The 16,227-nt window shown below is 34.6% G+C and overlaps 1 protein-coding gene across 3 annotated transcripts in view; it reads left to right on the top strand.

Annotated features, from left to right (window-relative positions):
• Positions 1-439: 439 nt before the first annotated feature.
• The window catches only part of LOC129235958 (protein NASP homolog), a 35,204-nt gene continuing 19,416 nt past the window's right edge, over positions 440-16,227 (top strand). For 2 of the 3 annotated variants that reach the window (XR_008581613.1, XM_054870053.1), the window contains exon 1: positions 441-615. The gene's annotated coding sequence lies outside the window, so the exon portion shown is untranslated. Of the gene's footprint in view, positions 616-16,227 lie in introns of all 3 variants that reach the window. The other variant, XM_054870054.1, reaches the window with a different exon arrangement.

Below are 16,227 nucleotides of genomic sequence, written 5' to 3'. Positions count from 1 at the left end.
TTGTAGACATAATTCCAATAAAATATTTATTAAATATATATTGACTTACTTATATATTATGTATTGACTAATATACCATACATATATATTGACTTCTTCATTTTAAATAATTTTAATGAAAATATGGCCGTTTACAGGTATCTGTCCCCTTAACATAGAAAAATACAATATGTATATAAATTATTTCTAAAAAATAACCAAAGGTACGAAAGTTACTTATCCGGTACAAGCGCAACCAAAATTAATTCATTGTGATCTAATTTTTGTGACTTGTTCATTTTTTTGACAGCCGGCAGCCGCGCGCAAAATTATATCCAATTTGTGCTAGTCATCTCGTTTTTACCTAGCAACTGCTAGGGGGCTAAACAAAAGTTAAGAAAGAGATAACCATAGTTATTATATTGAATCAACGGAATCGAGCGGCATTTTTGCCAACAGCAGCCAAAACGCATTCATATTTCATTATATTTGTGACACCAGAAAGTAAAGGTTTACATATATTGTGTTTGCATATTTTCGTTTGGAATATAATTAATATTTTATACAATTTAAATAGTGCACAAGTTCCAGCAACAATATAAAATCCGAGATTTAAGTGTAGCGCCAGCCGAAGGGGTAAGTAGAATTTTTCTTAAATGAAAGAATTTAATGTGAGTGAAGCAACATGTCTGTAGTCACATTAGCTTCTTTTTTTTTATTTAACTGAGGATTAAGCTTTACAAATTGACATAATTGCACATATAAAACCAGCGACGTATTGTTTTGTCGGGCCGAGGGTAGCTTATAGAGGTTTGGTCATCCTTCGTCTGCATAGGGACGCTAGAGGGCCAGCATGTGAGGTGAATAAACCTTTTTCGTAGTGCTGCAATCTTGGTAATTTTTGATTTTACCTTTCGCTTTCTCGATGAAAAACTTTCGTTTGCATGTACTTTGGCGCCTCAACATATATTTGAGGCGCAAGTTCTGTAAGAAGCCTCTTGGCAGCACGCCTATCGTTTATCATGGTAAGACATTGTAATGCATTACATACAAACACACACATCAAAATATAAATGTCAATACGCTTTAAATAACTTTGGACTGCAATGGCAATTTTGAATAAGTAATTGAAAATTAGGTTCATATCCATAACATGTGTGGAAAATTAAGTATGGGGTTTATCGACCTTATATAGGCTATGGGAGAACCCGTTTCCTTGAAAAAAAACCTTCAATATTCTATGTTTCGCAAACACATGTACATACATACTTATCAATGTATTTTTTTTTTGTCGACATCTGTTTTTGCTGCTTATTTTCGTTGCGGTATTTCGATATTGCTGTTACAGCTTTTTTTGTAATATATGCAGTCACAAATTGTTCACAAATTATTTTAACGCGATGCAAAGTTCATTCCCATTTATGAAAAGTTAACGAACTTGGTATTTTGTTGTCAATCGGCCTGAATAATATTTTACCTAAAAAAATAACACGCTTTAAACGGACTTATTTTGTGTAAATGCAGCACCACTTCAAAGATTCTGATGTAGGTACCCATGCGCGGTAATTCTCATGTATACTCCTTACTCAATTCAAAATATGCGTTGAATTGCCGCAAGATTAACAATAACTGCACATTTAAATTTACCATTTTAGTTTTGGCGGGAATTCGTTCAACATATATACATACATGTTCTCTTAATGTAGTTGTTTCATGCAAATGGTGGTGCAAGGTTATACATACACACACGGACAATATCATTCACTCAACCACTAATTCTTCATTCGATAAGCTGCATCTTGGAAAACAATTAATGTATATTGATTAAAAATGTTTTTTTAGGAAAAATACACAAATTTATTGTTTATTTAAATCTAACCTAAACTTAAGAAAAGACAAAATTAACAAGGGACAAAATTATTCAAACAATTCCATTTCAAAAATAAAATATTAAGTTCAATGAAATTTTAATATTTAGTAGGCTTTCCTTTTTGCCTAATGACTTTATTAAGTCTATTTGGCATAGAGTTAACTAATTTCATTAGCCACATTTTAACTCAAATTCCGCCATTCCTGTTGGAGTTCCTCCTTTAGTTGGGTTTTGCTAGTTATGTTAATTTTAGCGACACGCCTACCGAGTTCATCTCGCAAATGTTGGATGGGATTCAAGTCTGCAGACTGTGGTAGTGTTGGAAGAATCTGAGGAACATGATGTATGATCCTACGCACATCGTGGGTTTTTGCACACTTTCATGAAAGTTTACTCTAAAATATTAATGTAAAGTGATTTATCCATAATACCATCAAAAAATACAAGATTACCCACGCTTGCCGTTTGTCAAAAAAACCTTTGAAAATAAAAAAAGAAAAAATCAAAAGATGCATGTTTTCCAATATATTATTATTATTATTATTATTATTATTATTATTATTTATTGTTCGACTTTCTTAAAATAAACATTACATTTGATTTTTAATCACTAACATTAGAACGTACGACAGTGACACTAGGTCGTTTGTCGGAAGAAAAAAGAAAAAACAAAATCTTATAATACATTTTACATATGTTACTATGGTACTATGTATTGAATTCGCTTAAAATTAATTTTCTATATTCTATAGCACCAGTGATGAACTTAAATAAGTTATTATATCCAGAAGGGCCATCACCATTTAAAATGTCTATGATTTCATCTCGGTTTAAACTATATTTTCCAAAAAATCTTTGACGAATTCTTTTAAGTATTGGGCATTTTCCTAAGAAATGTGTGATATCTTCTAATTCATTTAAGTTAATATACATAAAGTGCAATTTAAATCCCTTTGGCTTCCCAAGTATATTAAATCACATCTGGCTTTCATAATCCACATAATTTTATAGATTTCAGTATTATCGTTTAAATAGCTTCTGGCGTTGTTATGGTCTAATTCCTTATATAATCGGGTGCTTTGGTGTGCCCTTTCCCATAAAGTTCGAATATTCGAATCATGAAGATTTTCTATTATTGAAATTATATTTCTATTCCACTCTCTTTTATTTGAAGTGCCCCAGTTACATGTTATATTTAACTTTTGCGCTAGATTACTAATTTCTTCAACCCAAAATATCTGTTTTTCTAAAATCTTTTTTGATAGTATATGGGGTAATCTATTATCATCATATTCAAATAACGTTTTGAATATATATTTTAAGTGAAGCTGCAGTGTATACAAATGAAAACTTGGAACATTTGTCTCCAAGAGAATGCAATAAGATGGCGTATTACTCGGGACATGAAGTACCCTTTTTAAAAAATAAAGTTGAATTTTGTCTACTTCGTCAAACAACGAGTTTCCCCATACCTGAGCAGCATAACTCTGGATTGCTCTAGTCACCGCTAAAAACAGTTTCCATTTTGCCGACAACTTAATTTTATTTTTACTAAGAAATGTGCACCAAGTTTCATTTATGCTGTTTTTCGCTAGAACATTTCTATTTTCTATATGTTGCTTGAAACTGAGTTTTGATGTTAGCTTTACACCCAAGTAATTATATTCTTTCGTTATTGGTATAACTTCGCCGTGAAAAAACCACTTTTCTTTTTCTGCTATTCTACCGCCTCTCCGAAAAATCATTATAGCTGACTTAGATAAGTTTACTTGCATATTCCATAAGTATAAGTTGCTTATCATTTTTTGAAGGGCACTAACCTCATCTGCCAATATGACAATATCGTCAGCATATAATAGCAAACGGATATTTAACTCATCTATAAAGAGTCCCCCCTCCAAGCAGTCGTGCCGGTCATTCAAGTAAAGAGCAAAGAGCAAAGGTGAAAAAGCAGGCACCCTTGCTTTACTCCTGACGATATTTTAAATTTTTCACTCATTTCATCTCCTACTTTTACTATCGAACATGTATTTCTGTAATAACTTTCAATAAAGTTTGCCATTTTGGTGGAGATTCCTATTTCATGAAGCTTGTATAGCAATAGTTGTCTAGGGACAGTATCAAAAGCGGCTTTAAAGTCCACAAAAAACGCGTACACTTTTTTCTTCTCCCTAAACTTAATATGGACTATTGCTGCTAGGTTATATATGTTATCTACAGTTGAATGTCGCTTTCTGAAACCTGCTTGAAATTCTGTTATAATATTTTTATTTTCTACCCAGCTTGTGAGTCGCTCATTTAAAATACCCATCATTATCTTTGCAACACAGTTCATGAATGAGATACCTCTATAATTGGAGGGAGATTTCCTATCGCCTTTTTTAAAGAGCGGATATATCAGACTTGTTTCGAAACATTCAGATACTTGGCCCATATTATATAGCCTATTAAAAACGTTTGCCAACTCAACAAGAAACCGGTCATCGCCATTTTTAAAAAACTCATATGGAACCTTGTCTGAGCCTGGAGCTTTTCCACATTTCGTTTTTTGTAACATCAATCTGATTTCATCTATTGAGATTGGTCTGTCTAGACAATCATCCCTTACTAAATTTGCCACATATTGTATACATGGTGCACAGCGAGTTGGATTTAATAATGTTTGAAAGTAGTGCATGAATATTGCTGGCGATACCTCTAGACAAGATTCTGTAACTGAACACCGAAGGACGTTGACCATCTTCCACCAATCCTTACTGTTATTAACCTCATTTATTCTGAGTTCAAGATTGTCATAGTAACTCTTCTTGCTCTCTTCACACAGTTTCTTGTATTTTCTATTTGCCTGAATATATTTCTTTTTATCACTTCCACTCAAAGTTTTGTTATAAATTCTCAGTTGTTTTAATGACGTCTTTCTAGCTGGCTGACATTTCCAGGTAAACCATTCCGATTTTTTTTCTTAATCTTTCTTTATTTCGCCTCTGTGAAGTTGATATTCTAATTAATTCAGTTAAATCTTCAAGATCTAGCTCTTTTTTTACATATTTCTTTTTCTGTAGGTTGCTAATAAGTTTCTTGTTATACAATTCTGCTCGTAATTCATTCCAAACAATTTTTGGTAACAAGTTCGCCTTGCATATTGAAGCTGATTTTCTTGCAGGCAATTGCATTTTTAAAATAATAGGCATGTGATCAGACCATGTTTTATTGTCCACTATAAAATCAGACGCATGTTTCAATATGTCCCGAGATATTGCACATAATTATATCATTTACAGATTCACCTATATTACTAACATAAGTAAATTTTCCCTCAACATCACTACTTAACATGCCATTCAACACTATTAGACCATTATTTATACAGAACTCTATGAACTGCCTCCCACCTCTATTGATTTTTTTGTCTCTTGAATTCCTATCTGCTTTTCCTCCTACAATATCATTTAGTAAGATTTCGTCCATATTTACTTGTAAGTCTCCAATTCGTACATTAAGGTCACCGATTACAACACCATTTACAAAATCATTTTGAACAAAACTTTCTTTTACAATTTCAAAATCATGTATCCATGTTTTCCAATATATTAAATATTATAAAAAAAAAAAATTCTAGGGCGATAATAAGATGCTAATATGTATATGTATACTAAAACATAAAAACAGTTCAATTTTTCTGCTGTCAAAGAAGTGTTTGCACAGTTGGTTGAAAATCAAGTTTGGTGGAATTTTTGGTCTTTTGGGGTTAAAATTTTGTATGTCCTCCTTGGGCATCAATTACCGCTTGAAGACGACTTCGCATTGATTTAATTAGTTTCGGAATATCATATTCCAATGGTATTTTTTCCCACTCTTCTCTGATGAATCTTATTAATTCAGTTTTATTAGTTGGCGATCTTTTTCCTACTTTTCTTTTTAAATAAACCCACAAATTTTCGATTGGGTTAATGTCGGGACTTTGGGCGGGAGTATCAATAACTTTGGTAGTTGTAGAGTAACCAGAACTTGCATAAATAAGATTTATGTTTGGGATTATTATCTTGATAGTATTTGTATTTAAATTTGTTCGAATTTTCCGGGTCAATAAAGCCGAATTTTCTAATACTGGAAGTCAATTCGTTTTTTTAAGTATCAAGATGTACTTCCTTGGTCGTTATTTCGTCTAAAATTTTGATTTCATCCGCTCCCTTTGTTGATATACAACCCCAAACCATTACTGAGAGTTTTCCAAAGTTTACGGTAGGGATAATATTTTTGTTTTGTAGTGCTGTGAGAGGCTTAAACCAAACTCTCTGGGGTCCATCATGGTAGTAGAGCATCATTTTCGTCTCATCTGAGAAAATAGCGTCATCCCAGTTTCCTGTGGGAAGTGATATGTGCTCGGTGGCAAGTCGCAATCTTTTATCAACGTTTTGTGCTGATAACAGGGATTTTATCCTAGCCACTTTTGAAAAATATTTGTTTTTTACAACACTTTTCGAAAAGTTTCATGAGAAACTCTTAACCCGTAGTTTTTTTCCACTTGAAGAGCTCCATAAATCAAGTGGCTTATTTTTATACTCCTTTACGAACTCCTTTTATTTTGATTGACTTTCCCTCGAGCAATTTGCGAGCTATACCCGGCACGTTTCAATGCCCTGTGAACTGCTTTCGAATGGATTTCTTTATTAATCTCTTCAAGAACTTCTACTCTCTTTTATTTTTCTTATTATATGGCGTTAATCACTGATGGTCAACTTGCGAGGTCTTCCAGTATGAGGTCGGCGACTTCGATTCACTGTTTGACCGTATTTTGATGTATGTTAGTAACGCGAAAGCAAGACTTGCAATGACCAAATAAGTTGAGTTTCAAATGATCGAAATCATAGATTGCTTTGTTAGAAAAAATGAAACCAGTTCGTATGATTTTCGTTAATATTTTATTTATGGAGCAACGTTTTTCTAAGTTTATGTTAGTTTTAAATAAACAATATATTTTTGTATTTTTCTTAGAATAAAATTTTATATGACATTAATTTTTTCTCAAGATACAACTTCTTGAATCCCAAACTAGTTGTTTTGAAAAATTTCGGTGTGGGTATGTGTTGAGGTTTATGCAGAATGGCTATTCACTTCTAATCAAACTCTAATAATTTTTCACGGGCTTTCATATATTGTTGAAGACGCTGTGCCGATGGTAACATTTTTCGAATTAAAAGTATTACTTCGATTACCCTATCACAGCATTTCTGAGGTGAAGAATTAATTTAATAATAAGTACAGGGATACCAGGAAAGTCGTCTTAGATACTTAAAGACATTATTACTTACGCCGTATGACATTATTAATTTGGTTATATGACATGATGTCCGAAACGTAAGCCATCCAAAATGTAAATAATCACAGTCCAACCACGACCCATCGCAGACAGAGAGCTTCCTTCAGCTGCCTTGTGGAACTCGCGTAACTTTGACTCAAGTACCTTTTAGATATTGGAACAGGTTAAACTCCTACTTTCCAGAATTAGCCCCGGCATACCCAATGTGTCGGATGTTTTTTTGAAGAGCTTGAGAACTTATATGTGCGATATATGTGCGCTCCGACTACGAGATACATGGTCCATTCGAACAGTCTAGTTTTTAACTAATTTTTGACTATTTCCGATAAATCTGGACGTATGGCGTCAATAGTAGCTTGAACATTGTAATAAATCGAGTGTTGAGCGCGCTGTATGGCAAGTTGGGCCGTCTTGTTGAAAACAAATGTCGATATTTAGCTGATCAAGTTTTTCAAACAAAAATTTAGTCAGCATGACTCGATAGCGCTTGCCATTCACCGTAACGTCAGCTTCTTACTCATTTCGAAAGAAATAAGGGTCATAATCGTACTCCATGTGCTCCATGAACTTCCCCAATAGATGTATTTAATTTTTTTTCTTAGTAAATTTCCACTATTTGGAAACGTTGTTCTGGCTTTAAATGATTTCCTATAACTTACTTCCTTATATGAGCTGATCAAGGATCATAACCTGTTTACTGATTAAGGCCGACTACAACATGTCTCGCCAGGCGTCTTTGCTTTGCGCGCGCCTTTTCCAATTTGTTACACCAATCAATGATAAGGCTCCCTGTACTTGGTCCTTCGGAGGCATGGTCTTTCCCTATGTCGTTGTGCTCAAACATGCAATCCGAAAACCTTCTTTGCTTGTGCGTGCAGCCAGCGCAAGTGCTGAGTATTGATGCGCTTCACTATGTCCACATCGTCGTAGAACACAGCTCGTAGTTCATTCGGCGGTAGAAGTTATTGGCTACACGAAGAGGACCGAAGTATCTTTCTCTCGAATATCCCGGCTGCATCAGTCTGCGACACAACCCATGCTTCAGCGCCGTACAGTTGCACGGGTAAGATGAGTGCCTTGTAGAGTGTTAGTTTTATCGGGCGAGAGAGGTCTCTGTTACACATTTCCTTACTGAGACCATAGTTATTCTTATTAGCAAGCGTGATTTGTCGTGTAGTTCGTGTGATACCTTTCCGAACAGAAATGTTTACGAAATGGCAAATCTCAGCTGTCAAACCATAGTTATCGATATCGAGTTCTCATACAGCTTAAAAACCCCGGTAAATACGATATGTGGAGGTAGCACGTGCGATACTAACCATATATTCATATACCCACTTGAATCCACTCATCTAACACACCTCTCCCTTTGTGCCCAACACGTCGAAATAGCATTTTCCTGGGCCTATCGTTAGATGAGAATGGCGATAACGATCGGCGAATCCTCCGTACTGACAGGGCTTGATGTACTAAAAAAACTGTAAACCGTCAGGCAAATCAAATGGTTTAATAATTCTTTTACTTGGCGGCAGCCGTAGCCGATTGGGTTGGTTCGTGACAACCATTCGGGATTCACAGAGAGAACGTAGGTTCAAATCTCGGTGAAACACCAAAATTAAAGAAAAACATTTTTCTAATAGCGGTAGCCCCTCTACAGACAATGGCAAACCTCTTGTATTTCTGCCATGAAAAAGCTCCTCATAAAAGTATTTGCCGTTCGGAGTCGGCTTGAAACTGTGGGTCCCTCCATTTGTGGAATAACATCAAGACGCACACCACAAATAGGATGAGGAGCTCGGCCAAACACCCAAAAAAGGTATACGCGCCAATTATACATATACAGGGTTGGCCATATTAAACTGACCCATTGAGTAACCCTATAACTTTTTACTGTAATTTCAGATCAAAAGCAGATTTTTACTATGGAACAGTACACCCCAATAGAACGCGCTGAAATTGTTCAGCTGTACATTCAAAATTCCTTCTCGATTGTAAAAACGCAAAGTGCGTGGAGAAAAAAAAATAAAGTGAAAAGTGCGCCGTCAAAGAACGCAATCAAGCAAATGCACAAAAGATTTTTGTCTTCCGGCACTGTGGCTAATACCCGACGTCCAAATAAAAAGCGGCCAAGACGATCTAACGAAAATATCGCGGCCGTACGAGCCAGTATCGAGTCATCGCCGCGAACGTCAGGTAATCGTCGTTCTGCTCAGTTGGACATCCCTCGGACCACTCTACGACGCATTCGTTTGGATTTGGGGATATTCCCGTACAAAATACAACTAAATCAACAACTGTTGCCGGCCGATAAGCCTCGTCGCTTGGAATATGCCAATTTTGTCGTCCGAATGGCCCAAACTGATGAGGATTTTTGGCATCAAATCATTATGAGTGATGAGGCCCATTTCTCCTTGAACGGAACCGTAAATAAGCAAAATTGCCGTTTCTACGCCACTGAAAACCCTCAAATTATTGAAGAGGTACCTCTCCACGACCAAAAAGTTACAGTCTGGTGTGGCATTTGCGCTGATATGGTCATTGGGCCGTTCTTCTTTGAAAATGGTCAACACCAACCATTGACCGTCAATCAAGAGCGTTATCGGGCCATGATAACCGATTTTGTGATGCCGATTGTTCGTGAAAATGGTATGGAGCACTTCTGGTTTCAGCAAGATGGCGCACCACCACACACAGCACGAGCCACCGTCAACTTATTGAAGACTTTGTTCCCTGGCCGTTTGATATCAAAAAGCGGCGATTTTGACTGGCCGCCACGATCACCGGATTTGACGCCACCGGACTTTTTTCTTTGGGGCTATTTGAAATCTAAGGTTTACGTCAACAAGCCAAAGACACTAGGCGCACTTAAGGCCAATATCCGACGGGAAATAGCCGCCATATCGGCCGAGACGCTGGCCAAAACTATGGAAAACGCCGAAAAACGGGCACATTACGCTATACGAGGGCGACCACTTGCGCGATATCATATTCAAAAAGTGATGTAAACGAATCTCCTTGAACTAAATTAAATGTTTTTCACAATGAAACACAAAAAAATGTTTCTTTTTCCATATTTTTTTAATAATCACATGGGTCAGTTTAATATGGTCTGTTACTTACCGCTATGCGCACTTGAATAATTAAAAATCAAACAATCGTACACGTATGCATTTTAAATGAATTTATTTTTATTAATTTTTGTATTGTAAGTAATTTTAAATTTTAAGGCAAAGCGTTTACATAAAAATACATTTTGCTTCTAGGTAGTTCATTTTATATTTTATTAGATACATTTTTTTGGTACTTTATTTAGATATTTTTAGTAATTTTTACAATGCACATTATTTTTGCAAATTACTTGCATATTGCGTATTAAGTGCATATTTGTGTATGCAGCTGACTTCTTGTAAATTTTCTGCAAGTCTTTTTGTTTACCTAAACGGAATTGAATAAAGTGTGTGGTTATAAGCCTAATTCATGCATGGTACATACGAGCAGATATGTACATTTGTAATTATGTACAATGTTTGATAAACATTTATTATGTTTATACAATGTTTGTTTTTTTGCAGTGGCACTGCGCTTAAAAATTGATTAGCGACACTGCCATCTACATATTTTTGTCAGTTTTTAGTGACTAGGTTATATCAAATTAGTGCTAATTATTATGAGAAAGATTTGAATTACTTCATTTTGAAGCATATTTTTGAGCATCAAAATTTGTAACTGAAATATTGCCAAGTACACATCGCACCTTTACTGCAAGAGTGTCATAATCAAAAAATCCAAAATGTTGAGAGAACCGGATTTAAACCTTTCAGTTTGCAATGCCTAAGTAAAAGTATGTAAATACATATTTTCAAGTAATGTATTCTTTACATCGCATAACAAAGTGTTATGTATATTTTACTGTACAAATTTTTTATTTCATTTGTTTTTTTTATTATAGCACTCTTGCAACAAATGATCGATATGTATCTAAACCTTTTTTTTTGCTTTATGGAGATCTCCCTTAGCACATCATTTCCAAATGGGAATGGAGTAATCGCGAGTCTTTATGATATAACCTACAGCTAAGCCTGGTAAAGTCGATATAAATATGTACATATATGTGTAGTAGGGCTGGTCGATTTAAAAATCGCTCATTGCTCTGTGAAAATCGTATTATAGGGATCAAAATAAGAAACTTTGCCGCAGGAACCATACCTCTAAACGAATTCTGATGTCCCCCAATTTGGGTCGAACGAAAAATCCCACTTTGACCCATTTAGAGTGCTCCAATCGAGTCCAAATGTATGACGGCCCCCCACTAACTTTGGACGGCCGATCCACCCATGCCAGTGGCACACCCCCTGGAACTCCCGTGAGGGGTTCCCCATACAATCATTTCAAAATATCACCATTTTTGGCCTTTACATGAGAAAAGAAACTAAAAAGTTCGAGCCAAATTGGGGGACATCATCGTTTTATCGGTATGGTTCCTTCGGCAAAGTGTCTTATTTTGATCCCTAGAATATGATTTTCCCAGAGTAATGGGCGATTTTTTTTGCCTCCCCACAAAATACACTAAAAGTTCGACCCAAATTGGGGGACATCAGAATTCGTTTTAGAGGTATGGTTCCTTCGGCAAAGTTTCTTATTTTGATTCCTAGAATATGATTTTCACAGAGCAATGGGCGATTTTTTTTTGCCTCCCCACAAATCGACCCGGTCTAATGTGTAGTATTCATTAACAGACTTCGACATTCATTTTAACAATCGCACATAAAATATTTTAGTGTTGCATAGAAATAAAAAAAAAATGAAAATCGGTGAATTAACTGTAGTATTGCATAACCTATAAAAGTGTATTTGGTTGAGAGACTTGATTACTTGCCGTTCACCCGGTATTTTAATCTGCCAAGGATAGCAATCATAACTCTAACGTTTGTGGGTAGATGTTGTTGTTGTAGCAGCATAAACATTCCCCATACTTACATACGGGGAATGCTGCTGGAGTGACAGTTCTTGGCCGGATATAAATCCGGGTCGTTTCGGTAACGTAGAACCGACTGTCATGGAAACGTTTGTGGGTAGATATTTTGGCGTGCTTTCTGGATGGCACTTGGCGGCTACGCTTTTTCACTAGCCTAGAAAAGATAGTGGATATAGAAGAAAGATAGAATATTCTTAATTTCATGGCGTAAATGGTAAGAGCGTTCTTTGGTTTACTACAGGAACCTTATTAGACGAATGTGTCTCTTTCGGATACTAACACGCAGCGCATTCAATGGGCGAAAAAACTAAGCTCCTCTTCTCATGCCACCTTAAAACACAGACATGTAAGTAACGTTTTTTTTTGTTGGAACAACTCATTTACTGAAACCCTCGTCTGACGATTTCGTTGATTACCGAGACGCTGCTACAACAACTACAATAAAATGCAATAAAATGTTGGTTTTGTATCGAAATGTTTTTTTTTTTTTTTGAATTTGCTTGCAAAAATTTTGGATTGTTTAATTTAACCCTTTCGGTCCGAACGGGACTTATATGTCCCGGCAATGTTTGAAGATACCTACAATTTTGATGGGACAAAAGACTTTTATTTCACCCATTGCAACTATTAAACATATAAAATAATTTGTATTTCCGTTAGCGGCTTTCCGTACCGAAAGGGTTAAGAAAGCGATAAACCAATAACAAATTCATAAATTATAAGTAAATGGTTAGCACGATAGTCGAATTCATGCTACCAAAAAGGATTTATGTATAGCTTTCACGGAGTACTGTCACTCAATGTAGCTTTCTGAAAAGGTTGATGGCAAGTGATTGTTCTTTTTCAACTACAACAATAAACAATCTGAAGGCTTTGGCGAAAGTTAAAAAATTAAAATTGCTGATAATTTGCTGACTATTTGCCAAAATAACATACGATATCGATATTTTGGTTATTTATTAAAGGGCAGCTGGGTAATAGTTAATAATTTATTAATTTGTTTGCCTTGTTAGTTGAACAAATGGGGTTTTGTAGCAGCTAATTGCTACTTTGCGTATTGCCGCTTAAATTGCCAATTTTGCCACTAGGCAGTTGGGCTCATGGGATGGATTTACATAAACAAAATCCCGTAAAACTGTCAACTAACGAAATAATAACTAGATGTGCGTCCACTTCTAAATAAAAATAAATTAATTAATACTGAAAATTAATAATTGAATACTCTATCGATATAGCAGTGATTTTTTTTTTAATTTTATTTAGGTTTTGAAAATTTGATTTTTGTTTGATTTCAACGTTTTTTGTTCATTAAGCTGCACTTACAGTTTTTGTAAACCTAAAGTCTCTTGACCATTTCAGAATGGCGGCAGGAAATGGCCAATTTTCGAAGAAAATCGTCTTCAGTAATGAGGCACATTTTCACCTCAATGGATTCGCCAATAAGCAGAATTGCCGCATTTGGGCGAATGATAATCCAAGAGTGACTGCCGAAAAACCAATGCACCCACAAAGAGTAACTGTTTGGTACGGTTTATGGGCCGGCGGCATCATTGGACCGTATTTTTTCCAAAATGAGGCCGGTCAGGCAGTTACTGTGAATAGTGTACGCTATCGTGAGATGGTAACGAACTTTTTATGGCCCGAATTGGAAGATATGGATGTGGACGATATGTGGTTTCAACAGGACGGTGCCACTTGTCACACAGCTAACGAAACAATGGCTCTTTTGCGCGAAAAATTTGATGGCCGTTGTAATTGAGCCATACCAATGTTATCATAATAAAGAGAAATGACAATGATTTCCTAAAAAAATTGTATTTTATTCAAAATCAACACCGGCCCTTGAAGCTTAAACACCTTTCATATGTGTAAATATAACCAGGAATCAACGTTCGGTAGCATTTCCTTGCAAATACGGCATTACTCCCTATATTTCTGTGTATACGCATGCCCTTTTGTATACTCGCTTTTTGCGTCGGTTCTATGAGAACGAGAAATAGAAAAACTCCCTTTCACCTCCCATTCGAGCAATGAAGGAGTTTTGGAGAATATTCACGCAAACCTCCCATATAAACAATTGGTAATTTTTGATTTGACATTGATTTGATTCAGACACAATTTAACCAAATTCTTTTTTAAAACGAACGAAATTCTCTTTCTATTATTGAATTTAAAAAAAAAAAAACCTAGAAATTTCTTCCATTGCTCAAAAATCATGTCAAAGGCGTAATTTTTTATTCATCGCTTAAGTTCAATTGGGTTCACACTTACTTGAGCCCGCCTCTTTTGCTCCCAATGATTAACATCTGTGTACAGAATGGAAAAATATCTTTCATTGGTCGAAACTCATGCCTAAAGGAGTACTCTTTTATTCATCGCGTAGGGAGATCTCACTTCAAGTTATTTCTTACTTTAAATACTTAAAAAAAACTTGCAAAAATATCCATATTTCGATATGCGTACGTAAGTTTATATTTATCTTTAATTTATGCACATTTCCCTTTGCGTTTAGTTAACTGCATTATTTATTTATGGGCTTTTACAGCAGTAAGAACGTTTGAATTTAAGTTAAATTTTGGAAATTTTGGCTTTGTTTATTGTGCATATAACTTGAAATTATTTATAACTGAAATTAACGGTATCAGTTGTGGTAACAGTTAATCATAAAAATAATTAAATTAAAATTAGCAAGTTTTTACTTACTCAAAGTCAGCTTTATTTTTTTTTTATGTTTATAAGCCAACAATTTTTACCTTCTGATAGAAGTAGTTAATTTTTCAAATTCCATATCTTTTTTATTAAGTGCTATTAGTATTTTTTACTTCCTTTTCCATTGGCGGGTAATTGTATCTTAGATTCAGATTTTAGCTGCATATCGTTTTATACTTATACTATAAATTTCTTCGCTTCTATATTTGGTTCCTTATTTTTATTTGTATTTTTTTTTAATTGTATTTTTTCTCTTTAATTGCATTTTTTTATTTGTATTTTTTTAAGCATGAATTGACTAACAAGGTATTTAAAGAAGGCTACAAGCATTTTTGTTGCATATAAAATATGATTTTTTATTATAAAAAAAATATATTATCATATATATTTGTATATAAAGTGTTAAAGGGGGTAGCGCCTAAAAGCAGATAAATAAGCTGTGATCAGCTTTAACTTTATAAAAGTAAATTTTGCGGGTTTTCTTAGTATATAAAGTCATAGTTGTAGGCATAAATTCAGTTTCCACTAGAATTTTATTTAAAAATTACTCAAGTGCATACGATTAAAATAAATATTCTGCTTAAAGTGGACTTTGAAAATTTAATATGTAGACAATTACGCACAATTATAGGCAAGTTAAACTCTGCTCTAAATAAGTTAGAGCATACTTAAATTATGTAAAAATCGAGTCGAGTTAGAGTCGGGTTTTGTTTTTTTGTAAAGCAACAGAAGTTTGCCAAAAAGTATGTTCTTGGTTGAGCATGGCGCTAAACCGATGCTACTCTGATGTACCTAAAAATAAAGTTGGCCCTAGCTTTTTAGCATCCCCAAAAATATTTCCAGCATTTTAGCATTTCCCTATTGTGCATACAGTGAGTACCCCTGAAAATCGGTACAGCTATTTCTTTGCAATAGTAATTTTTTTGATAATGTATCATAAAAATATGCTTCATATGTATCTGTAGAAAAACAGTACAAATCATAGCGCTAAACTTTTTGAAAAACTTGAAAAAAATGGACGAAATCTCAAAAAATTTAATCAAATTTTTTGGAATTTATGTTGGGATATGCAGTTTTGTAACTCCTTGATTTTTAAATAATACATATAATATGGTGTAAGTTTGGAATGATTACCGTTAGCAATGTAGAATCTATAAAGTGCGCACAGTATCTTCAATATAAAGACAAACGTTTGTAAAAGATATTCAGATATTCACACAAATATTTTCAAATACTATAAAGTCCACTTTATTTTGACTAATTATGCATTTACAATATCAAGGTAAGCATACATATATTATTTATTTTTACAATTTTTAAGTAGCAATAAAAAATATTTAATTCCTAAGTTAAAAATATTTTAAAGTTGCATAA

The sequence above is a fragment of the Anastrepha obliqua genome, chromosome 1 (genome assembly GCF_027943255.1).
Source record: "Anastrepha obliqua isolate idAnaObli1 chromosome 1, idAnaObli1_1.0, whole genome shotgun sequence".
Taxonomy (NCBI): Eukaryota; Metazoa; Arthropoda; class Insecta; order Diptera; family Tephritidae; genus Anastrepha; species Anastrepha obliqua.
The sequence above is the reverse complement of the archived record's forward strand: the minus strand, read 5'-3'. Positions and strand labels throughout refer to the sequence as shown.